The 27,507-nt window shown below is 35.5% G+C and overlaps 1 long non-coding RNA gene across 1 annotated transcript in view; it reads left to right on the forward strand.

Annotated features, from left to right (window-relative positions):
* Positions 1-2,294: 2,294 nt before the first annotated feature.
* The window catches only part of LOC116660599, a 270,261-nt gene continuing 245,048 nt past the window's right edge, over positions 2,295-27,507 (forward strand). The window contains exons 1-2 of the long non-coding RNA XR_004316173.1: positions 2,295-2,313; positions 4,966-4,985. This is a non-coding gene — a long non-coding RNA (uncharacterized LOC116660599). The remainder of the gene's footprint in view (positions 2,314-4,965; positions 4,986-27,507) is intronic.

A 27,507-nucleotide genomic window follows, 5' to 3' on the forward strand; every position in this document is an offset into this window, starting at 1 on the left:
TCTGTTTTTCTCCCAGTTCTAAACTTGGCTAACATTTTCTGATTCCATTAGAAACTATTTTGTAGTGTACAATAATAAATATTGTTTTTAAATCACAGTTTTTAAAGATATATATCATTGCAACTTCATAATGAAGCATGAAAATTAACCAACATAAAAGTTTTCTATAACTTTAAAGTACATAGGTATATATATTTTATACATATACAAATATATTTTTATATTTTTCATTATATGTTACATACTACATATATATTTCATTATAGATATATAAAGTATAATATATAATTATTTTTGGGCTCTAAACTGAAATAGTGTTTTGCTATTAAATATCAGTACATGCTGGAATCTTCAACATGGGTTGAGTGTTGTTTTTTTTTTAATGCAAAAGTAAGTAAATAAATTTCATTATAGAACTCAGACAGAGGCATTCAGATGTGCTGCAATTTCTATATTCTATTGTTACCTAATTTTCTTTAGGTTCAGGAAAATGAAGCATTAAGTCTCAAGTTGTCACATAGTAATCAGGGCAACTGATAAATGGAATTAGGTTACCATTGTGTCTAGGGAGGGAAATAGAATAAAAAATCCTGGAAATCAGGCAACAGGGGTGAGAACTCCATACAAGGGGAATAAAATACAGCATCTCTAACGTAGGTAATGCTGATCCTGTGGAAACATGAGAGATCAGAAGCTAAGCAGCCCGAGGATTTCTGGAGCAGAAATGTCCTCAAAGTACACGAATCTGCACCTTCCTCTCCCCTCCTCTCAGAGTCACTTTGGAAATGATTAGAGCACTAGAATACTGGAGTAAGGCAAGAGATACTAAAGGTCTTTTTAACAAAACATTTGCAAAGATGTATTTTTTTTACCTCATTCTGAGCCAAAATTTGTTCATGTATCAAAAGCCCACAAAGTAATATCAAATCTGAAGTTAATATGGTTTAATAAAGAAGTTTTTAAAAGAGGAAAAAACTGTAAAATTGGCTAAGTTTATGAGATAAAGTAAAAGTAATCACAAATTTTATGAAGTAGATTTTATGAGACTCCTGGTAAAAATTCTTTATTGATATTTTTCACTTAAACAAATATTAGTCCTAGAAAGGCAGAGAAGTGGGAGAGAATGGTGACTAGATGTTAGTTTTCCATTCCAGTGAAGAGCTTCATTATTCATCAGTCATTTACATAGATTTAGAAATACTTGTAGACGTGTGCAGAGAGAGACTACCAAATTTCATTTTCATAACATTGCAAGTTTCATCCATATTTGAGAATAGTGTAAATAAGCAGATTTAATTTTTAATTAAAAGATGGCTTATATATTTATTGATAAATATAATTCTTATATTTTAAACCTTTAGACTTAACTCATAAGTAAAATAGACATGCAGTATAGGCTTCTATTAAGACTTAATTTCTTAGAAAAAATACTGAATTAAATAGTAAGAGAAGTGGGAGGGTGAGGAGCAGGAGACTGAAAACAGAAGAATTTTACTATTATAATTTCATAAAATTTCAAATGTATTTTTGAATGTTAACAAACTTCTTTCAGATTACTTTTATTTAAAAAATTATTTTTGGTCTTGGCAATGATTTTTTTTAAATTGAAGTATAATCAGATTACTTTTAAATTGACAGAAATGTGTTAATAACATTAACAGTATACCATGCCCCAGTTTTTACGTATTATTAACACATTATATTTGTATGACATAATTGTCACAATTAATAAACCAATATTGATTCAATATTATTAATTAAAGTCCATAATTCAGTAAGATTTTCTTAGTTTTTTGTTAATTTCCTTTTACTGTCCCTGTATCCCACCCAAAATATCACGTTACATTTAGTTATCATGTCACCTTCCAAAACGTATTTTTGTAATTTTTAAGTATAGAGTATAAGAGAATGCAATAAATACTGGGACTGCTAAAATACTGAAACAGAATAACCATGTTACACAGGTGGAAAATGGGTTATTAAAGTGCTAATACTGCAGGGCACATAAATAATGCATAACTCACATCTTCAAGATTGCATTGGAAATCCTATACATTGAACAATATTGAGACTAAAACTGAGAAAGAATATAATATACTTTCAAAATTTCAAAGCAGTGTATTTCTAAATTTAGATAAAATAGTTGTTACACTCCAAATAATTTTTTCTTTAATTTTATCAGAAAAAATAATATTCTGTTTTACCTTGAACTGTGAGAAACACTGAAAATTTTTCTCACTCAAAAAAAAAGTGTGCAAATGAATTTTGGAAACATTGTGATGCTATTTGCTTAAAGACAGTAGAATATTATCAGTTACCCTCAGGTTTTCTCATCAGTAGAAATATAACAAAAACTAAATCATGCACATTTCTTATACACCTATGATGCAGATTTTGTGACTGGCCATTAAAACTTTTGTGTTAGTTACTAGTTCAGGATGTAATTAGGTGCCAAACTGTCCTACATAGTCTAGAGATTTTAACTCATTTGATTCCCACAACAACCATATGTGATAAATACTATTATCAGCCTTATTTTAGAGATGGAAAAAACTGATAAACAGAGATGATGATAAATTGCACAGGGCATTTTGGATGCAGGGACCTTGAACTTAATCACTAAATTCTATAGCTTCACAAAAGGAAAAACCACAGAACCACATTTCTAACAGTTGTAAATTAAGTTTTAAATACCCTTACTATCCGATAATGGAGCAATACATACTATTTCAGGGCAGTCTAAAATGTATTACACACTTAATGCTTATATAAACACATGCCCCACTTACGCACTCCACTGCAGGCTCCTACATAGATCCTGATAGTACAGTCTATTCTGTGACAGATTACGGTAGCAAAAAAAGTTCCCATGTGTTTGAGTATTACTTTGTTGAAAGTAAACTTTTCCATTTCAGTGCAGTCATTCATAACTGAGAATTACAAGATATTTTATCATCTCAATATTCCCTGTAAGAAACTCCTACGCAGGACATTTTATCATTCCTTGGGTTTCAGGTAAGATAATCATATATTTGAGAAATGGTTGTGACGTGACTTCACACATCCCCCATAATACCGCTGGAATAAAAAAAGCATTATGAGTTTTTACAAAGTTCTTTTAAGCTCATCTGATAACAAACTTAGAAAATCTAGTGTTCCAGAAATCATATTTTCCTCCATTGTACCCCTTATTGTAATCATTAATGTAATGTAATGTAGTTTTGTTGCGGGAGAATAGGTTCTTCCCTCACGCAGGAAAGAAGAGCAAAGCATGATAAAGTAAAAGCACTTTTATTAAGAAAGATACATGCTCCACTGACAGAGTGCAGTCTGTCTCACTCAGAAGGGAACACGGCTTAAGAGACACACTCCACAGACAGAGTGCAGGCCATCTCAGAAGGCAAGACGGAGAGTGACCACGAGGTGCGGAGCTGTCAGGTTTTATGGGCTCGGTAATTTCATATGCTAATGAGGAGGAGGATTATTCCAACTACTTTGGGGAAGGGGCAAGGATTTCAAGGAAATCCTTTTGGATTTTCCCTTTCCCCCTGCCCACTTTTGGACCTTTTATGGTCAGCCTAGGAACTGTCTTGGCACCTGTGGGTGTGCCATGAAGCTCAAGGTCTTGGCACCTGTGGGTGTGCCATGAAGCTCAAGGTCTACTCAAATCTTCCACCATCTTGGTTCTAACCAGTTTGTCCTGTCCTCAGTTGCTGTGTCATTCCTCCAGTGGTTGTGCCCTGTCCCCTTTCCTCCCACTTCAGTTTCACAACTGTGTGTCATAAATATTTAGCCAACATTTCAACCTCTTCTTTGCCAGTCATACTATTAATTGCTTGTGATATAAGAGTGAAGAGTCCCTGCATTCAGGAAAGTCACAGTCCTATGGGAAAGATTGCTACATAGGTATCACTAACATGTATGAGTAGAAGTGTGACAATACCAAGCTCCCATCTTAGTCCCACTAAATCGGATTCTAGTGTTGGGCAAATGAAACATAATGCAAGGCAAACATTCCTTTAAAAACAGGAACCACATAAGCAAGTAAAACATGTTAATTTTAATACCGTATTTTATTTAACCCCATATATCCAAAGCATTGTGTACTCAACATATGATCACTATAGGAAACATTTTTATTGATACAATTTGGATTCTTGTCCCTCATACCAAGCTTCCAAGATCTCCCATCTGTTTCACAGTTATAGCACATCTCTACTCTGACTAATTACATTTCAAGGGCTCAACAGCCATGTATGAAGAGTGGCTCCATTACTGGATGGTGCAGTGCCACACCCTGTTATTTAAAGAATGGTTCTTGGACCAACAGTAGGAGCATCAGCTGGGAGCTTGAGAGAACTGCAGAATCTCAGCCTTGACCCCAAACCTACTGAATTTTAACCAGATCGTCAGGTGATTCATATGCTTATTAAAGGTGAGAGGGATTGTTCTAAAAGAGGGTGTATAAGGAAGGCTTCTGGGACTTCTCAACAGGAAAGTGGACAAAAGCCGCTGCAGTCAGTTGGGCTACAAAGCCTCACTTTTTCAGAGTTAATTTGTAATTCAAGGAGATGGATTCAGGATAATGACAGCTAAGGAAATCAGTGAACCCGTTTCAGAGTCATGAGAGGTGTTTACAAGTATCTTCCAAACAAATGTCTCTGAAAATTTTGTGAAGCTGTCCCAGCATCCATCCCACAGTGCCACCCTCTGTGTGTGTGTAGGCATATTTATTTTGTGCTATCTGTATTTTTTCAATAATTCGAGACTAATTTCTCTAATGAATATGTATCTTCTGCTTGGAAGAGCATGTTTATAAAAGAGATTATGCAACATAAATAAACTCACTGTGCAGATGTAACTGTTATCCACATATTAGACTCAACAAATAATTCATGACTTCAAGGACACAGTTCTGAGAACAGCTGGAACTTGAGTAATCAATTATGGATGCATCTCCCCCAGGCACCTAAAAAAAAAAATGTGTTTATTCCATAGTGTTAGGATTTTTATTCCCTCAGCTACTCCGCCATGTCAGGTCACATCTTTGCAATGGTGACCAAATCCCCAGGGCTCTGGCCTATTACAGACCTGCGTAACCAGGCCGTCTAACTGTTATCTGGGTGATTCTCCTGTGGCTACTTACCTAGTTAAAATCATTTTTAAATGAAAACGCAAATATAAATTCAAGGGATAAAAAGAGTTTATTACTACCTTGTCTTCTAGTCTTCGTTAGATGGGTGGATGGTTAAACAAAATACTAACTCAGAACATGGGCTTCTGAATCAGACACATATGGGTTTAATTCAGACTCTTTCGTCTCTCCCTGAATTAGCTTGAGCAAATTAAATAGCATCTCTGAGCTTCCTTGTTCTCATAGTTAAAACAGAAACGATCGATTTTATGTACTTATTCAAAAATTAAATAAAATAAGAAAAGTTTCCATTTGCTAATAATTGCTTGTTTAGTAGTTCCTAAACTATATCAGATTTCACAGTATCAAACTGCAAGCAGGGAAGCCTCAATTTGTTATCCATTACTCTCACCAAAAAAAAGGAAGCCCTAATCTTAAGACTCCCAGTGTTATTTTCTCTTTCAAACTTAACCCTCAAATATACAATTCTGTGCAGCCCTTGCAATAGTAGCAGCATTAGCATCATCCCAACATCAGCACATTTCCTGTGGGGCACTCTGCTGAGAGCTTTACAATTACTGTCTTATTTGTATCTCACAAGAATTCTACGAAGTAGATATTGCTAATATCTTCAAAGAGGAGCTTTGTAAGGGTTAAATCACTCCTCCAAACTCACACTGTGTGAAAGGCCCGGACTAGCAGCACCAAAGCCAATACATCACCATAAAAACGTTAAAAAGATGATTAGAAAGGTGACTACCTGTGTCACAGGAACACATCTCACAGGAAAGATAAGACTGTAAAGTGGAAGTAAATGCTTCAGAAAACTTCAGCAAATTAACTTATCTAAAACAGCAATCTGCTCACCTGTGTTAACAGCTAATTTATCCATGTTGTAGCCTGAACTGTGTCCCCCACGATTCATATGTTGAAATCCCGATGCCCAGGATCTTAGAATGTGACTGTATTTGGATATCGGGTCCTTAAGGAGGACTCAATTGTTACGGATAAGCAAATTAATTAATTAAGGATAAATGAAGTTATGAGGATGAGCCATTTCGTCTGGTTGGCTGGTATAAGACAAGACGGATGCAGACACACCTAGAGGCAAGACCGCATGAAGGCACAGTGGGAAGACAGACATTTGCAAGCCAAGGAGAGAGACCTTAGAAGAAACAACCTTGCCGACACCTTGATATTTGACTTCTAGCTTTCAGAATCTTGAGAAAATAAACTTCTGTTTAAGCCATTCATCTGGGGTACTTTGTAATGGCAGTCCTAGCAGACTGATACAACCAGCAATAGTGTACTTCCTGAGTTCCACTTGAAGACCCTTTTCTGAATATACACAGACAGCCTAAGTTATGATGCCTTGAGCTTTGCCCATTTCCAATCAGCTCTTTAAGTTGAAACACTTTCCTCAAACTATTTGAACCCAGTTTCCTCAAAATCTATAAATATCCACTCCTAAGACTTGAGTCTATGACTAAGACTATAGCAATGTTCTCTCTCATTCAGTAGAATGTGTTTAGTTAAATTTAGTTTTGCCTCATTAACAGATTGTCTTGTGATATTTTGGGAAGTTCAGCAATATGTAGGTTTTACCAAAATTCAAATACAAAATTACTTGTATTCACAGCTGAAAATCATCAGTTTTGAAACTGTGGGCTCAACTGATGCCCCTTGACCACCAATTCATGGAATTCTTTGACGATGATGGTGGGATAAGTGTCACACTGAATCTGAGTTCTGCATTATTTTCATCAAGATTCTAAAAGTTAAACAAATTTTGTCTCCTGGGAAATAGGATTGCTTCTACTGATTTTGTGGGTCTTTGATCAAGTTTGAGAACCCTCATCTTTAGTGAAAACATGTCTCAATCCCATGTTTCCTTGTTACTCTGTGTTCTAAGTCTACAAGAGACAGTCCTTATGAAGACGATAAGCAAAAGGCCAAGAAGCTTGCCTGTCCATTTATTAGTTAAGAAGGTCTAATCATACACCACTGGGACACACTTTCATCTGTCTTACCTTTGTGTCCCTGAGAACTGCTTTCCACAGTTATGTCTGTCAAGAGTGAAGAGTTTTGTCAGGGTTTTGTCAGGTGATGTCTAGTTAATTGATTAGATTCCAGAGACATGATGTTGGACAAGCACTGCTCTTACTGATCTGTGCAGTTCTAATGATACTGTGTTGATATCAATCTAATTCTGGGCCAGACACCTACTACTTTCATGTTTTTACTCTGTAATTCTAATTTGTGAATATATCTTTCTAAGCTTTATAGTTTCACCAAGGATGAATTAGAATGACAGTAGTCACTTTGAAGTCCTTTTGTTATGAACAGAATTGTTCGTGTGAGAGAAGATAAGAAATGAAAGGAAAAAATTCAAATATTTAATGGTCTGTATTTAGGGGAATGGAATTATGAAAGGGCTTCAAACAGAAATTCAGATTCCAATATTGTTTCTTTGATCGAGGCAAATAATAAATGTAAAAAACTTACAACCATCTTTATCTTAGATCCTTTAAGAACAACTTGAGTCCAATGGACAATACATGACTGTTCTCTTACCCCAGTGTATGCTTTAACAGTACCTTTAGCCCCTATATCTCTTTCTGGCTTAATTCCCTTTTTTATGGCTGTTTAAGCACTTACACAGCTGATTTGCCTCTTATTAAATCCCTTTCAGAATAAGGCGAGCAGCTTAATGTTGATGTTTTGACTTGGTTTTCTTCTGAGCTGAGAACCATCATCAAAGACTTCCCAAAACCTAAACAAGATAGACAGACAAAACAACTAACAGAGGGAATTAGAATACTTCTTGGAATATATAATCTGTTATTTCTGATTCTAGTGCACTCAATTTCTTTGTTAGTGGGAACCTCAAACAGAAGAGTTAGAAGGAAAAGGAAGAGTGAGAAGACCTCAAGGATGACTTAAGGAGTCAATACTGAATAGAAAGCAACTGTGATTTAGAAAACATGTAGATCTTGGACAAACTCTTTTGGAGTCTATTTCTAACATCTTGTAAAAATATCCTAGTCCCTGATCGAGTCCTGCTAGCCCACTGGAGAGCTGAGGGGTAGTCTGCTGAACATCTTTAGACCACGTTCATTAGTAAACCCTAAAGCAGATGTGACTCCAGCACACTCTTCAGTTTTTGTGAAAAGACTTAGTCCAGCAATAGGAGATTCAGCATGCAAGCAAAAAGTAGATTAGGAAATGGCCCCACCAAATATCACAGAACATTTCTCAAGAACCTAGAACAAACTGATGATCTTACAGATAAAATAACCAGATTCTTTTCTAGTCATTAAGTCCCAGAGGAATAAGCCTCTTGATTAAGATGCCTCTCAGATGCAATACACAGAAAGGACATGATGGAAAAAACAGATTTGTGCTAGCTTAGGACTTAAAGACGTATAAATGATTGATTATTAAAGGTGCTGTCAGGGTGACTTTCGTTTATATTTTTCTATTGTATTTTCAAATTACAGGGAACTATTTCTCCAAATATTTATGTACACACTTTCAATTTTTGTATTGCTACAGGAGCTGCAATATCAAACAAAACCTTGCCACCTCTGCACAACCTCTCCTTCAGACTAGACAGTGTCTATTAGTCCAGAGACACTTTTCCAACCATAGTCTGTAACTGTTAGATTTGGACTTTTAGCTGAGTCACGTTCTTTTCTCCTTTATGACACTACGTTTGTGTTACCATATATATATATTTCCCCCACTAATTTGGATTCTATCTCACTTGAGGCAGAGATGGGAAACTACTGAAAAGGGGCCATGTGATGTGTCCTGCAGATCACCAAGAGTACAAGTTTGCTTGTTTCTTTAACAGGTTCCACAAAAGCTTTGACATGGAGACTTTGACTTATGAAATAGACTTCAAAGGGAAGAATACCTTGGATCCAGATGGAGAAAGTACCTTATCAAGTAGGTTTGACTACTGGTACACAATTGAGCTTCAGGATGTAGATTCCTGGGTTCATGTCTTCCTACTAAAAGACACAAAGTTTCAACCTCTTACACTTCAACTGTCCTTCTAGGGGAAGATTTACAACTAAAGATTAATTGCAGTACTTCTGAAGCAGACCAGCCTTGAAATAGGTTTCCACAAAAGACTTTTGGAGCAAGGAAGAAATTGAACAACATACGTGGTTTTCACTTAAAACTGTAATGAGATCTACATGACGATAGCCCCAGATTGGTATGCTACAGTCTGCACTGCATGTTTTTATATATATATATATATATATATAAATATATATATACATACATATATATATATTTAATCTTTCTAGCTATTTTATATCTTCTCTGATGCTTTATAATTCGGAATTTTTAAAAAATCTTTATTTCTCCACCATGGTATGTACAAGGTACTTGTTCTTAATATTACTTTCTGCAACCTTAGTTACTTCTTGATGAGGCCAATACCTAACTGCATTTATTCATAGTTTGGCTAAAACATATAACCAACTACTATCTTTGCATACATCTTCTTCTGTGTGCCAGCCAGTTTCTTGTAGAACAGATACCTTATGATAAAGCATTTGGTTTAATCAGTAACGGTGTCAAACACTGATAGACACTTTATCTGGCAGGTGGACTAACATGCCATTAACCAATCCGCAATCACCTATCACCCTCCACTTAGTAAAGAAGTTTGTGCTTTAACTGAAACAACAGCTAAGGACAATTTGTAGGAGCAAAATTTCGTAAGCAAACTTTTGAAAAGATAAAGCTTAGAAAGGAAACATGAAGGAGATGTAGGTTTTCAATTTCTGTCTCATGATTATAGGCCCTAATAATAAGTAGGTGAGTCTTCTGATTCCCCATGTATTCTTTCTAATGAATGATGTATTCACTTTAATTTTTTTCACGTGACTACATCTTAATAGTACCAAATGGTTCAGTATCATTTAATGTCTCCATAATTTTCTTTGACCCCCTGACTTTGTGGTATAAAAGACTATAGGCTACTATCAGCCAACAGGAGAGGAACTCTTACTCATAGTAAACAGACAGCTCTCTTTACTGGAGTCCTTAGTAACACTTTGGATCCATTTTGGTTCATTATTTCTGAAGCTTGGAAAGAATTATTGCTACATAGCTTAATTAAATAAGGAGGACAACTGAGCCATGATTTGGGATACGAAAGCTTACCCACGTGAGGAGAATCCTGAATAAATATCTTTAATCCTGGAATATTTATTATTTACAACAAGAAAGGATAAAAAAAATCTTACTTTTTATGATTTATAGTTAAATCAGATTTGAGCTAAATATTAGGATAAGATCATTCAGCTCCTCACCTGAGAAATTTGAGTAGCTCAAAAAAATGTACATTCGTTCTAACTAGAGCAACTCTAAACATAAAATGGTCTCTAAAGAAAGTGCATGTACTATATTATGGGAAGAATATGTTTAAACTTGTACAGAAGTTCTTGAGATTTTTAGTATTAGTAAGACAATATGGAAAACAAATAAAGAAAGTGCTAAATTTGGAATTTGATTAATACCCTAATCTCATTCTGTTAGATCTTCAAACAAGAAATGGGATCTGTTCTTTTGAAGCGATCTTTGGCTCCTGGTTGAGAAGTGGACTACAAACTCTAAACAAAACCTTTTCTTGATATCTGTATTTCTTGTAGTGTTGAAATGCGTCATTTTTTGTAGTTTGGAATGCTGTTGCACAGTTGTTCTCTCATTAAAACAATCCCATGAAGGACTGTCCAACAACAAGAAAAAGAAATTGGCTTATATAGTGATTGAAATTACCACCATCAGAAACATGATACGCAATTATGAGTCTTCAAAGAGTGTAAAGTTAGTATAGTAAATTCCCAGATGGTGATGGTGTATCCTTTAGCTTGGGCTGATGGACGACCACAAAGAGGAACTGAAAACTGTAAGCACTTGCATCAACAATTCTTAGTCCATGGAACACTTGTCAGGAAAGGCAATTAGTAACTTCACTGTTTGCCTCAGGAAAAAATCTTGGAGATAAAATTATCTTAGATAACAGTCTATTCTTCTGAGTAGGCATCATATTAATCAGACGATCATTTATTTATCAAGATCCACTTGAAGATGCTCACCTCATTATGCCCACTAATCCTAAAAAAAAAAAAAAGTCATGAACTTTGCCTTGTCTAAGCTTATTTGCCATTTTGTTACACATACCTTCAACCACTTAAGCTCTGACCTCAAAACCTTGTCATATCTTTGTTAATTTCCCCTCTTCTGAGACACTGCATTGTCGGTTCTTAAGAAGATAATAAAATAAAATGATAAAATAAAAAGGCCTTTGTAAATATTGAATGATTATACAAATATGAGACTTTGTTTTTAGTTTTACTATAAGGTGTGAGTAAAATTGATCACACAGCCCAGAACACTTTTAAGAGTGAAGGTAGCACTAGGATACCCAGGATGAAAGGGAAACATCCCAGGCAGAGGCATAAGCATCAGCACTCAATTATTAGCATATATTCAGGAATTGCTTTCAGTGTGTTAGTAGTGAAGTGTAGCTCTCAACCACCACCGGCAGCAACAAAACAATTCTTTCTTGTAGAACATTCTCAGGGAGATGACATCTGACTTAAGGGCCACAAAATGGATTCAAATAAAGCATCAAAGACCTAAATAAATTTTGGCAGTTTTGCCTCCTGACATCTCATTGTTTTCCCAGCTTGTAGCTGGGACAAGTCAACCAGGTAGGTAAATGAATACAATTGAGTTACAATTTTCTTTGTATGTCGTTGTGCTCTGCCTCTTCACTAGACGTCTAAACGAAGAAATTAAGAAGTAGCTAAATGGAGTAAAATACTCAAGGGAGTGCAGAAAAATGAGCCGTGAGAAAATTTAGGCATGTGCTGCAAATGATTTACATACTGGATAGCAAGTCCCCGACAAATAGTGTTTCCATTTTATTTTGTTTTCATTATTTTGATGTGCATAATTTAAGAATTGAGATCACTTTGTCACACACCAGGATACTTAATCTTCTTTAAAGTGACATTGTTGAGCAGTATCATATTTCAGGTGGAAATTGAAACCAGGCAGCTGAAAAATAACACACATCATGAAAATGTTAATCACAAAATATCTTTCAAACACCAGAGTTTAAAAATAAGGCAACTGAAACAAGAACTATAACATTTACTGCATTCTGACCCTTTTTCATACCTCCATATTTTAAAATACTATGAAATAGTTTGTATTTTCTAAGAACTTTGTTAATTTTTTGATTATTAAACTTTGAATTTGAGTCAGATGATAAAAAATAGTCACATGGAATAAAAAGCCGTATGTCTGAGTGTTTTAGAATGTTCTCTTCTATGTTGCAATGCTTTTCAAAGTTGATAAATTAGCAATAAAGTAAACTGAATAACAGGATGTATTTTTAAAATAAGTGTAAATACTTTAAGAAGGGCAAAATACATTAGAATATAAGGTAGCAGCTCTTTTGGGAAGACAGTACAATTAATAAAACCATGTGATTAACATCCAAACTGTTTAGAATACTCTATAAAAACTTTCTGTGAAGTCAGTACTATCTAAGTGAAAAGAGTCACTAAAGAAAACAGGGCAAGAATCTATTAAACAGATACAATGAAAACTTCTTTGATTAGATTATATGAGTGCTTGACTGTGTGTGTATGTGTGTGTGTGTGAGATTGTGACTGAGGAGAGAAGGAGAAAGAGAGAAAAAGAGAGAGAGAGAAGACCCAGAAGGTTAGAATAGATCAAAATGTGATAAATACTCCAATGAATATAATAAGGAATAAATAAGCTCTCTTACTATATTTAGTAATAATTTCTGTTTATTAGGTTACTGAAAATTAATTATAATTTTTTCTTAGATCTAAATACAATATAAAATTGATCCCCCTAAATATACTTTGAATCCATTTTACTGTTTAACTCAACATCTCTATATCCAAATTGAGTTAAAAACAGATTTTTACCTATTGTTTGAATTTTTGAATTTCTATTTATCTGATTAATGAAAACAAATTTTATTGCTACTCTTCTTTCTCCCTCCAGCAAGCCAACATATAAAGTCTTACTTCTTTAAAAAAAAAAAATCCTGTTAAAATTCTAAAACCTAGGTCAAATAATTATTTAGCCAAAGTGATGTCTTGATGTCTACCCAGATTGCACAACTGAACAATAAGCAATAGTATTTAGCATGCTGATGATATCTATAAAGTTTATTTAATCCCTAAGAGATTATTGAAACTTTTGGCTGTAAGTGATTTATTTAGCGAAGAAGAATTTCACATTTCTTGTGTTTGATTGACTAGCATGGTATTTCTAGAGAAACTATAAACTGCATTATTATATTTCACTCTACCAATGACGGTTGTGTTACTCACTATATAAAACCAGGTGCATAATGAGAAAGAACTGATTTCATTTTTTTAGCACATGACCAAAAATAAATAAAAACACAATTCTGCATAACACTGGAAAATATGCTCTTATGGAAATGTCCCTGGAAAATTTAGACTTTGCAAACACATTTGAAAATAATTCACATTTTCTAATTGCATGGTATGATGAAACCGATTCATAAACAGATTAGTAATAAAATGTGATTTTTTTGGCTTTTTACTACTTTACACTTTAAAACTAACCTCTCAAAAAGAAGGTAAATAGTTATTTTCTTATATGGAAAAAAACCCCTTAAATTCTACATTTTAATCCAAGATAAAATAAATGGAATTATTTCTTAAGATAATAAATGAGTGTAGAAGAAATAAAATGCTTCTCTTTTTGTTTGAAATGCAACAGGAAGGCAGCTTCTGAAGAAACTGCTTCAATGAGAATAAGCAAGGAGGGGTATTTCTAAGACTTCAAGTGCGTGGAGCTTCTCTGAGGAGCAACAGCAGAAAATCTGAGAAGGGAAACTCCAGTGAATTTTCAAGAAGACTGGCACGTGCGTTTTCAAAGGGAACACACATGGTGCATCAGAAAATAGGACACCTACACTCTGACTTGGGAAAGGTACTAGATGTTACCTCCCAGTCACTCAGGTTTAACTCAGGGCCAAGAGGAGTTTTCCACATGGGGGGCCAGGGAAAAGATGTTATGAGCACATGGAAAGTCAGGATAGTTCAGGAAAATATAGCCTCATATTGAATTATGTAAGAATTCATAACTATCTTTGAACCAACTTGATCATTGTATTTCTTTGTACAGTACAAAACTCATACCTTATTCAGATAGGAATAATTTTGAACTTTGTGACACTCAGCTTGAACTCTGAAGTTTTGTTATAAATACTCATCGTTAAATCTTAACACATTGTGACTGCTACTCTTTTCTTCCTACAGGAGCTGCTAATTGCACTGAAGGGATTCAATGACAAATTATATGAAGTGGTTTAACTTAGTAATTCCATTACAAGACAATTTATAGTAATTGGCACTTACTCAGAAATACGGTGCCGAGGGAAAAAGTCACATTCTTACTTCTCAAGATACGCCCACAGTGTGGTTTTCCACGTTGAGTTCCTGTTCCCAATATCCATTGAATAGCAATATTTCACAATATGTTTTTTAAAGAATTTAATAAGCATGTGTGCCCTCGCAGTTCTTGTTAATACCAAGAGCCCAACTGCGAGGGGTCCTGGGTAGACACTACACTGTCGTGAATTCCTGAGTGACGGTGTCTCTCTGTTGATACTATCTTTTCTACCACAACACATTTATTTAGATGCCCTTGAAATTACACTTCAAGGTTTCTCTACTGTAAGTTCAAAGCCCTTTTTGTCACGAGAGCCATGACTGTCCTATTTTGTATCTGTCTGCTGCCCGCACAACAGTGAAACTACTTTTTTCTATGTGCTGAAGGGAATTTATTTTATACGAGAGGAAAAAAAAATTCTCACCCATCAAAACTTGAGCGGCTATCACATCTATAGATTTCAGCCCTGGACTGACTAAACACATAGGTCAGTAATTCTGTTGTGGTCACCACTGTGTTGCAAACAAAAAATAAAGACACAGACTCAGATGTCATGCCCGCCGTGGGGTTAAAAAAGAAAATCAAATAGCTATAAAATAATGTGATAATTCCAATTCTTTGGTCTGTTTTGGACAAGCAGAGGGCCTTCCTGAAAGAGGATATACAAGAAGATTGTAACCTTTGTCTTGCTGGTAGACTCACTCTTGGAGTTAAAGAAGCAGGGTGCAATGTGGAGGACGGCTAGTAACAAGGAGGTAAGGGTGAGCTCGGGCCATCAGCCAGCTGGAAACTGAGGCTTTCAGTCCAACACCCCCAAGGAACTCCATTCTGCCAACAACCTGTGTGAACCGGAAAACTGATCTTTTCCTAGTTGAGCTTTAAGGTGAGTGCAGCCCTGGCTGACATCTTGATTACAGTCTTGGAAGAGATCCTGAACCTAAGCTCGGCCCTCAGAAACTGTGAGATATTAATGTGTGTGTGCATTTTTAAGTTACTAAATTGGGTGCAGCTTGTTACGCATCAATAGGTAACGAAAACAGATTTTTTATCAAATACCAGTATTGACTGAGATGCTGAATAAAGGGTAGAATTGATGGATGATAGTAACTGTGCACTGAAGACTAACGCTCTATGTAGAGTATAGTGAACAAGGCAAGAAGATAAGAAGCAGTGATATTCTTGGAGGGAACTGGAACTGGTTTATGCTGCAGGATCAGGTGTTTAAGAAAGTTTCAGGTGGAAAATGAGGAAGCAGGCAAAGAATAGGTAATATATCACTTCAGGGGAGCTGGGCTTTTAATCATTCTTGTCATGTAAGAGTGTAGAGGGAGCAGAGGAGAGAGAGGTTTGGGTGTGATTTAGATAGATCGCTCTTATAAAGAGGAAGAATTTAGCGCAGGCAAGATTAGTAATATATTAGTAATAGCTAATATTTATTGGACACTTATGTGACAGGCACTCTTCTACCTCATTTAACATCCACAAGCCTCCTCCTTAAAATTTATGTTTTCATTTCTAATATAAGGAAGTTGAGATAGAGAGGAATGAAGTCAAAGTATGAAGGATGCAGAGCTAATAAATCGCAGGGCCAGGATTTGAACCCCATCAGACATTCCCCCCAGAGACCCTCTGCATAATGGCTATTGTGTGCTGCCCCCCTGTGGCGGTTCCAGGAGCTGCTGCAGTAATAGGCTGGATCTTACTTAACTGACCACCAGTTGGAAAGCAGCCTTTCAACTTCCAGCTTCCTGGCTTCTTCATACCAAGCCATTCATTTCCCTCCCTGGTGACAGTGTGAGTGCTTTTTCATTTCAAGTCTTTATTTCTTTTCTCAGGTCTGTTTTTTATCTCTCCCTCAGTATGCTTGCCATTAAACATCACTCTTGCCTAAGTCAGCAAGCTGTTTCACTGTTCTTGAGTCTTCTCATTAGGAAGTTAAAGTTGAATTTGAAGTTCGGGATAGCTCCTTTCATATTTTTTTGTTGGGAGGAAGCAGTAATTCTTCCTGATCTTCTTCCAACCGTGCTCACTCCTTTCACAGGGCTGTGCTCATGGGGATGAGATGAAAGAGATAAGCGTATGAAGTAAAGGCACTTGTGTGTTTGCTTTCTAGCTTGTTTGATCTTCCTGTTACCAGAGATTAGGTTCTTGTCTTGTTGCAGAAGGAATTCAGAGACGAGACAGAGGTCCAGAAAGAAAAACAAGGATTGATTCAGTGATAGTATGCCTTCAAGTGGTGAGTGGGCAGACCCAGGTGAGAAGCTGCCCTGCGTTTTTTTGGCAAGTTGGGATGTGAAAATGAATGGGCGGAATATTCACTGAGGAGGGAGGGGTTTGGGGTCATATTTCCAGATTTTCATCCCAGCTCCACCCTTCTAAAGGGAGGAGGGATTTTTGCCCTTATTTAGTGGATCAGAAGTGCCATGGCGTCAGTGCATGATGGGTACTTCCTGTCTGCAAGGCTCATTTTGTTGTAATGAGGGCATAATGAGCATTCTGAGGTGGGAGATTCCCACCTTCTCCTACCTTTCTTTGACTCTAGGACCCCTGTCACCCCAAGATATATGGCTTCCTGAATGGGCCAAAGGTAGCCTGTCCAGTGGAGTTTTATTATAGGTCACCCAGGCTTGACTTCTGCGTGAATAAAGGGGTTTACATAGAATTCAGCTTAGTTCAAGTTGGAGGAGGTGCCGGAACATCACAATGGCAGTATCCTGTTGCCTTAATGGGTTTTTTTTGTGTGTGTGTGCGTGTGGTGGTTGTTTATAAATAGTTTCCATGATACTAATTTCGTTCTCTGGATTTAAATAATGGATCTCTTGCTCACCATCAATGAAGCTGTGAGTAAATTTTAGGTTCTTTACCTCAATTTTGTCACCTTATAATACCTCCCACATAAAATTTAGATGACAAAATGTATGATAAGAAAGACTTATACCAAACATTTAAATATTAATATTCACAAAAGCTGTGTCAAAGCTCTGTTCAATTTATATCCAGATTGCTTTAATATTGTTACATATACCAATTAATAGCTTCTGGTTGGAGACCTTACCAGTTGGATATGAGCAGGTCGAGTAAGTTGTAGAAAGTACTTTCTAAAAATCAAAAGAGATTTTTATAGAAAACTAATAAGATATTATGAATTTGAGAAATTACCTGAAATGAGTTTAAGCTAATTACAACATATTACAATACATGTTCTGAAAGTTGACCATAAATCAAAATTATTATCAAGACAACAACTATTATAAAAAAAAAAAGGACATCTATTCACATCCCAAACTATTTTTACTATCATTTTTATGTTTTCATGACAACCGCAGTATGTTTGGGAAGAATTAGCCATTATGATGAATAGATTAACAGTAAGATTATTAAAAATTGTATCTGTAGTTCATAAATATATTTCTCTGATTGATTTTATGGTCTCTACTATACCCTTACTCTTGATTTGGTTATGATTTCTCTCACATTCAGCTGTGAAGCAGAATTAAGGAAGAAGAAAGACAGTAAGTTAGCAGCATATCATGTTTAGCATCCATATTTTAATAATTGAACACAACAAAATGTGTGTTGAAAACGCAGACCTGGGCCTGTACAAGATCCATGCGGGACTGTGACGGAACCCCCTACCTTCACTCGCTGCAGAAGGTGGCTGAACGAGGGGCTCACTCAAAGGACACGTGTGTCGGCTAGTGCTTCCCCGTATCCCGCTACTCTTTTTTTCACTATTTCAGACCAGACCTGCTTCGAGCATCACGTTGGGGATTTACATCTCACTATAAACTTCATCACGTTTATTTAAGTCTACAAGCTTCAACTTTTTATTGATAAAATGAGGATGACAAACTACCTCATCAGGCTACTGGTAAAATTCAATCATGTAACGTGCGACGTGTTTGGCATAAAGCCTTGTATAAAGTAGGAAAGCAAATAACTGTAATTTTAGTCAGGACAGAGGCAGGCACCACTGTCAATTAACTGAGGGGTCCCTTCTGTTCTTGTGACATAGAAAGTCAACATGTTTCCTCCCTGTTAATGACCCCTGACCATGACTCATGAATAGAATCCAGCCTCTGAACAAAGTGAAGGAGAAAAATATAAAAGCAGAGAAATGGGCTGAGAATGAGTACAGATGAAAATACATCTTGGTTAGAAGTATTAAAAAATAAAAAAACAGTATCTCTCTGAGAGAGACAACGTTGATAGCTTTTCACAGTACAGGCTGAATTCTAACTTGTCATGCCTTGTCATTTCTGTTTGCATTAAAAAAGAAAAAAAAACTTCATGAAACATCTTACAACGAAGAACAGAAAAACATCAAGGATGTGGCTGTGATAGTGTGAACCACTTTGAAGTTTAAAACCACCATGAATGGGAAAGTCTGATTTTTATTTAATCATAGAATTATTTAAGATTTTTCTCTTTTTTAAATTTTGCATAATATAACATGGAAGTGGTGCTCTAACCTGTCAGATCATTGTTACAGTGAGGCAGCAAGTCTTTCCAGCTAAAAATAGATACATAAATGAAATAAAACTCCTTAATGTTTAGAGATAATGAGCAAAGAATTGGATAAGGAATATTATAGAGTGATCTACAGTAGCTTTATACTTATTACAGGGGAGACAAATAAATCTTTTTGTGAAACTTACTCCAAGGCAAAAGTATAAAAGGAAAGATATGAACATACTTGATAATTTGCTGATTTTCTGGCTGTCAACATGGAGAACATATAACTGGTTATAAGCTGTCCGTTAGTTTTTACATACCTTTCCCAAAAATCTGTGCATAAATTGAATATAGGAAAGACAGACAAAAGATTCACATGTTATTAGAGCAAAGATATACCTCAGCAAGGGAACTAAAAATTATAAAATCTCTGGTTACACCTTGCAGCTCAGGCACAAATCAACACAATTTATATATGATATTAAACCATGCCTTATCATTAGTTGAATGCATAGTCTACCAGAGTTAGTACACATCCTGCCAAAAAAGGATAAAGATAACCCAATTTTTCATGTTTAATGAGTTTTAATTTTATTTTAATTCTATTGTTTATGAAAACTGTCATTCTCTCTCTTTTACTTTGAATTTTTAAACTCTAAAATTAATACACATTTGTTACTTCCAGTTAAAAGGGACAGAGATGCATAAGAAAATAAAACTGATCTTTTCCCCACATGCTCACACACTCTGATCATCTCTGAATTCAACCAATCAAGTTTGGTGTGTGTCCTGTCCCACCATCTGCCTGACACTGAGATCTGCACCCTCCTCACTTCTGTCAGCACCTGCATCTTCAGGTTTTTTACTTCACTTGTCATTCACAACAAATCAACTCATAAGGGCAGCCCCCAATAGATCTTAAAAATACAGCACGAGCTTTTTGGTGTATGCTGACCTCTGATTTTGGAGACAAACTCAGGAACCCTATTAGCAACCATAGTAAGGAGGAAGGTCCAGTCTGGGAAGGTCTACATCCCAAAGGCACTTTATAAACACCCCAAGAGAAAGACTTCTTTGCCCAGTGAAGACATCCTTCCAGCTGGTGATGCCTGCAGTGCTAAGTCAGGGAAGGGATATTCCCTAACACCCAGTTCCCTCTTCTGGTTAGGACCATGGCAGCAAGCTAAGCAGGATCTGTCTACACAGGATCCTTTCCTTTTCACTCACAGCCCAAGTCCTTCCAGTTGTTCCTCTGTGTGGAGTCCAAACATTCCTTACAAACTTCTCCCTCGAACTTGGCCTTGACTTAGATCTAACCAGACCACAGGCCAGCCTACCCCCACTACAGGGCAATACTCAGGGGATCAGTATCCAGAGGGGATGTCACTAGCTTGTGTCCCAGTTGGTTGGAGTCCAGCTCGGTTTGGGCTCACCTCATTTGTGAGACAGCAAGAATGCCAGGTCACTTCAGCCTTTTCTGGTCTTTGCTTCCATCAGCAGCTTTCTGACTGGCACAAGATTTATTGAAAATTACCGACTTGATGCATTTTAATGTTTATTTAATAAACATTACAAATTGTCTATGTCATATACATTACAAATAGGATGGTCTATGCTGTATTTATATACATTCTCTCTTATACATATATGCTTTATACTCTATTAGTAGTTTATACTATTTCTGTTAAATACACATAAACAGAATAGTTTATCGTGTATTTCCCTCTAAAAATCATTTCCCAAGTAGATGCTATACTTAATATGAACCTATATATCCTCCCAAATTAAGGAAATAAATTTCACCCTTAAACAAAATTGCCCATATTTAAAGAAGAAAGAAAGCATTTCTTCTCACTGGTTTTAATTAAACTTTCCTTTTTCCTATAAAATCAGTTTATGATTTCAGAATATTAAATTTATTATGCTCTGTCATTATATAGGTGATTCCTGCTGATGGTTAATTTAACTCAAATCATAGAAATAGTACTTACAGTGTCATAGCTGTCTTCTTGATTTACAATTTCTGTTTTAAATGCTTTCTTTATAAATTCATTCTTTCTACTGTTGATGGAATCTACCTCGTTTAATGGTATCATACACTATGCACAGACCTAGTGATTTGAAAAACATAACTTTATTATAGAGTTGATCCTGTTGATCCTTGAACAACACGGGTCTGAGCTACTTGGGCTCACTTATATGCAGGGTTTTTTTATTAAATCCATAATACAGTACATAATGCATAATATATATTACATGCATATGGCTGGGTCTTACACTGACATCTCTTCCTTAAGTCCCAAATGTCTGTTTATTAAATGTATTTATATATAGATTGCATTGTTAACTGAATAAGAACAAGAATTTTGGATAAGCCATGTAGCTATTGAACACATTTGCTATGGTTATTCATGTCCAATTTGAAATATGAATACTAGAATTAATTACATGTAGCAGAACTGAAGTTACACTAATATAAGAAAATTTTCTTTTAATAAACTTTTAAAATTTTAGATAAAAAATATCTTCATTTGCATGCCCAGAGCAATCATTCCATCTCTTATAATACAGATCAGCAATGAGTTATTATGAGAATTAAATGAAATAATATATGTAAGTCACTTGCCACAAAGTTTGACACTCAATAGATCTTGGTTTCCTTCCTCTGAAATAGATTATCCTGGTGATGGTAATTCTTAACTGGAAAAAGTTAAGTCTAAATGTTGAACATTTTTTACTTCACTAGGACTAACTAAAACCACATTTGTGTTTGTGTGTTTTGTTTTTGTTTTACTCAAAGCAAAGTGGTTAGGCAAATCATATAGGTCATTTATGTGTCAGGATGCACTATAATTTCTGAAATGTGAAATAGGCATTTTTCATTTCTTAAAATTTAAACCATGTAAGGTGTGTCTTATGAGTGCAAAGTGAATATATGATTTCTGAAAATATTCTAAAATTTTTTTGTTTGATTTCCTTCTAATTCTTTCCTTCTAATTTTATAAGGCTGCCTTAAATCCAGTTTTTAATGAGGGAAACTCCTCTGGACTTATTTAATTCTAAAATAAATACGCTGGGGTACTCTGACTCACCATTGGCAGCTCAAGACAGCACCACATGCTAAAGTCCATAGAAAGGCCATCTGATGTTATCCACACTCATTTAGGGAGCGGCTGCTGTTGCCATGAAACCACAGGTAGGGGAGTTGTGGGCCACTGTTCGCTGAAAGAACTCCCATCTCAATGGAGAATGTAGGTCTTAGCCTGAAATACAGCCTCAGAAAGGAACAAACTTCAGAGAGAGGCACTGAGAGTCGGAGAACTTTGCCTCTGTGACCTACTCCTTCTTTGTACTTCCCTTCAAAAATGGAAAATATCTATATTTAGTCCTAGCTTCAGACACCCTTATATTTAGGGCTCAAACTTTATCATCGGAGCACAGTGTGTATGATTGTCTAAGCGCCAACTCGTATAGTGTATTCTTTTCTCTCACTCTATGCTGGCGTAACATTTCAATGCTCATAGTTTCCTGTGTTCAAAGCCAGCATGCAAAGAAAGAAACTTTGTGTTATAAATAATAGTCCCAGGCTTTCCTCTGATTGGACAAATTTAGCTCAAACATTGATCCCCTGAACCAACCACTACTCGTGTGTGTGTGTGTGTGTGTGTGTGTGTGTGTGTGTGTACACAGAGTGAAGTGCACTGCATAACTGGAGGGAGCCATATGCTCCAGCTCTGGGGCTGGACACAGGTCTCAGAACCCTACAATGCAGGAGAGGACAGCCCTGCAAGACGACTTAGGGTGTATCATCAACAGCAACATGTGCCACCATATTGAAAGGAAAAGACACAACAGACCCCTCACTTCCTACAGTGGAACAGAAATAAGAGAAAGGGTTCCCTTCAAAGCAGAAATCAATTGAGCTGTGCTATAACTTCCCCCAAGAATTTTGCTTGTGTGTCTTTAAGGATGATAATTTTCAATGTGTCACTTGAATTCTTTCCCAATTTAGACCTAACTGGAACCAAATGGAATGAGATGAGAATTACAGAAAATTACGAGTATGGTAAGAAGTAGATTTTTTATATAAATGGAATCAAGTATTGTGAATGTTATCTTCAGAATCAAGTTTACGTCACTGCTTCTCATTTAATAAAAATCAATTCATTAAAACATGAAATAATTGCTTTAGTAACTATAATGTCGCTTTGCTGTAATATACTCTGACTTCAAGATCACACTTTGCCATGGGTAGCCACCTAGCTAAAAAAAAAAAAGGATTACGATTAACTGCTTCACCAAAGAGACGCATGGGAATATCACACAAGTCACTTCTAGTGCTGCATTTGCGTATTTTGGTGTTATGAAGCAAAGCGAGCTCTGTCATAGCTAAGTGTGTTAGGTTCCAAAGGTTAATCAATTTATCTGTAAGTCGTTTATAAATAAGTAATAATTTTAAAAATAAAAAAATAAAGCTCTCAGGATCCTCATAAGTGAAGTATATAGCTGGCAGAAGAAGGCTGTTTCCATCATGAGAGAGATCCAATGGACATGACAGGGAGAATAAAGGAATATTATGAACACTATATCCACAGACTTGCTAAACTACAGAAAATGAAAGAAGGTCTTGAAAGACACAGGTTGTAAAACTTGCACGAGAAGAAACAGAAAATCTGAACGAGGCTGTATTTATTAAAGAAACTGAAATCAATAAAAAGCAACCTTCTAATACAGAAAGCACCAGACTTAGATGGGTTCACTGGTGAATTCTAAGAGACATTTAAGGAAAAAAATTAACAGTTCTCAAAGACTTCTTCAGAAGATAGAGCCGAAGGCAATACTTCCTAACTTATTCTCTAAGACTAGCATTACCCTAAACTGAAACCAAAGGCATTACAAATACTTAGACATAAATCAAATAAAATATGTACAAAATATATGAGTAAAACTACAGAACTCTGATGAAAGATACCAGGAAGAACTAAAAAATGAAGAAACAGTTCATGTTCATGGATAGTTCTACTCAATTTTCCTGTGACTCTAAAATTACTGTAAGAAATAAAGTTTACTAATTAAAAATATTAGTAGTAATATTTTAACTTAATCTTTTTTTTTCATTTCAATTCCTGGTATATAAAAAAAAATAGAATGAATTAGCTTCCTCAGTGGAAATACTATATATTGTCCTTCTTTATCCCAGTCTCCACTGAACCACCTCCTTAAGCAGCATTGTAGTATGTTCACAGATATATATGTTTCCATGAAAATGGTGTTTTGGGGTGTGTGTGTGTGTATGTGAATTTACATAAAGAATATTTAGCTGTAGACTCTGTTCTCCTTATGTGTTTCACTCAGCTATATATTAAATGTTTGGGCTGTGGTATATTTATGAAATGTATTGGGGTAAAATGTATTTTTGTTCAAGTTACCTGTTATCACAAATAAAGAAAAGGAGCATAGTATTTTGTTTTGATGTTATATTTCCTTTTGTTTTCCTTTTGATGTTTTGCTTAGAGCTTGTAGGTGGAGTGGAAATAATAGTAAGCAAAAAACAAGCTAGATGATTCTATATCTTTTATATTAGTTGTCACTTCTCTTCGTAGAATGTCAGTTACTATAGTTGCTCATTTCCTGTCTGTCTACAAAAGGGCGGGACAACTTGTGGAAGCATCCTCAGAATTCAGCCTAGTGTCTGACGTATCACACACACACACACACACACACACACACACGTGTATACATGTGTACATACATAAATACCTAAGCAATGGAGTTGGACTATAGAGTGTCCATGATTCCCCTATTATCAGAGCCTCCTCTTAGTGCCAAGTTAAGAAATCAGTATATTTTTCATGCTTTGCTGTAATTATTCTGTTAATGGGTAGAGATATAGCAATAATTGCTTGAAAACATCAGCAAGTTCTTGTAATTTGGCAAAGACAGAAACAAGAAGGGGAAAAAGGCCAATGCCCTAGTCTTTTCATTAGCAAACAACAGTTACTACATTTGAAGATTTTTAATGGCACTATCTTAGATTATAATACTATTAATAACCTAAGTCACCTTTCCATCCCTTCAACTACCAGTTTAAGAAATTTGCAATAGTGGGCTTATGTAACCATTAAACCTTTTTTTTTCTTTTCTTTTCTGTTTTTTTTTTTTTTTTAACTCTTCTCTTTTACAATCAGATACCATATGTGAAGGAGCATATTCAGTTTTGAAAAACCTGTTTGCTTACAATTCAAGCCAAATGCAATTCTCACTAATTGCTTTAAACTATTCTACAACAAGGAGGCTTTAAAATTTGTCCCAAAACGTGTTTAATGTGAAAAGTTGAAATGAAATTTTGATATAAGGTATCGCTATACTTTAATCCAGGAATAATTATCCCTTGGTATTTGCAAGAACCAAACATAATTAACCCTAAAACACAGTTACAGATTTGAAGAAAAGAAATATATAAAAGGTAGTATTAGAAACAGTAAATCAAACCTAATGAAGCAACATTAGCACTTTTATGTTGTAGGTTCTAATTAGAATGTCTCTTAATGAAATTGGGGCATTTACTTAATTGCTGTGAACAATTATTTTCAAATTAAGCTTGGCAATTAAATAGCATGATTAAGCTCAGAGTAGTGGAGTTAGGTAGGGGTATGTTAACTATTTTGCATGCTGTATTATGTATGGCGGCTTAAACTCTGAGTATTTGCTGATTAACGAATGTAAATGGCACACAGTACTTCTTGGTCTCGGAGATTTATGCAAAGAAGTCTCCTACTGCTTTAAATACTTGCCTTGCACAGTAACTTGGAACTACTGAAACCCCAACCTCCAACCTGCCCCACTTAACTTAAATAGATTTTTTTCCTTCCTATAAATGTCAAACTTCCTGAAATATGCTTCTACATTTATGGGCTCCATTTGCTCACTTTCCATGTAGCATTCTAACTCCCGCTCTTAGTCTTCAGTACCATGACCAATGATACTAATTGTCGCAAAATGAGAGCTTCAAATAGATTCAACCCTAGTGGGGTATTTCAAGGTAGCTGTTATTAACGTTTATATTCTCTGATGAAAACTGGAGCTCAGGAAGATTTTTTTTTTAAACCCTCTCAAAGACACGCCTTTGATAAATGGTAGAGTGGGGATGTGAACATGAGTTAGTTCACTTAGGACAAACCCCAGGCGTCTTATGTAAAACAGAGCTGTTTCTCATTATGTCCACTAATAGAGTTTCTTCTAACTGAAATGTATTTTCCATAATCCTCAATCCTCATTCTTCTGGATTTCTCAGTATACAGTGCTACTGACCACACCCTCGTTTTGAAATTCCCTTGAATTTCAAGTCACCAAATTTTCCTGTTTCTCTTCTGTTTCTTCCACGTCTCAGTTCTGTTTCTTTTGTGTTTCTCTCTCAAACCAGCCCTTAAGTTTGACAATGCACCCTTCTCAAACTTTATGTTTTCCTCAAATGAAAATCTCCAAAGCATGTCACATGGATTAAAGATGGGTTAGTCAGATTTCCAAATTGTGAAATAATGGGCTGAATTTAAATTTTCCAAGATAAACTCAGTGGTTTTGTTTTTTTACTGTTGAGATAAAACTATTCTGTGCTCAAGATTAGAACTTGTCAGTTTGTTATTTCAGATATTTGATTGTTACACTATATGTATGTTAGAAGGGTTACAACAGCACACAACTCTGATCAAAAACACATTAGAACCATCAAGAAATTTTAAAAAGTTGAAATAAAGACTCATTGGATAAAATTAACTAAGCAGGCAAATTTAATTTGTTCTTTCTCTAATCACCACTCATAGCCAATTAATCACATCAAAACTATCATTATTTATTGATAACTTTTCATTGACACTATTCTTTCTGCCACCATCTTCGTTGGGAAACTCAACTCTAAGTCTACTGCATTACCACCTAACCAATTCATTCTCACTTTATTTTCTGTCACTGTCTTGTAAAACCTCTACTCTTGACACACTGATTCACCCACTGCTTTTGCACAGGACACACTTATCTTTCTTACTCATTTTGTGATTTATTTATACCACTTCCAGAGATGAGAGTGATCACTCATTCTTTTCAGCCGAACAAACTTCTAAATATCCTTCATAACCCAGTATTTTTTGTGTGATGGTGTGTGCCACAAAGATTTTGAAAGATTTCAGTAAATTTTGTTCAATGAAAGTTTCTCTAAATGAATTATACAATCTATTTTTAATGATAAGAATCTATAAAACATCTAAATATATGTAATGTACTTATAAATTAATTTATAAAAATCAACATTTCTAATCTTTCTTTTTTATAAAATCTGAATACCAATATTTAACTCTATGGCCAGATTTCTGAATATTGATGTAGGAATGAATGCATACTGTAGTAATAGATACCCGCTACTCTCCCAA

The sequence above is a fragment of the Camelus ferus genome, chromosome 3 (genome assembly GCF_009834535.1).
Source record: "Camelus ferus isolate YT-003-E chromosome 3, BCGSAC_Cfer_1.0, whole genome shotgun sequence".
Lineage (NCBI taxonomy): Eukaryota > Metazoa > Chordata > Mammalia > Artiodactyla > Camelidae > Camelus > Camelus ferus.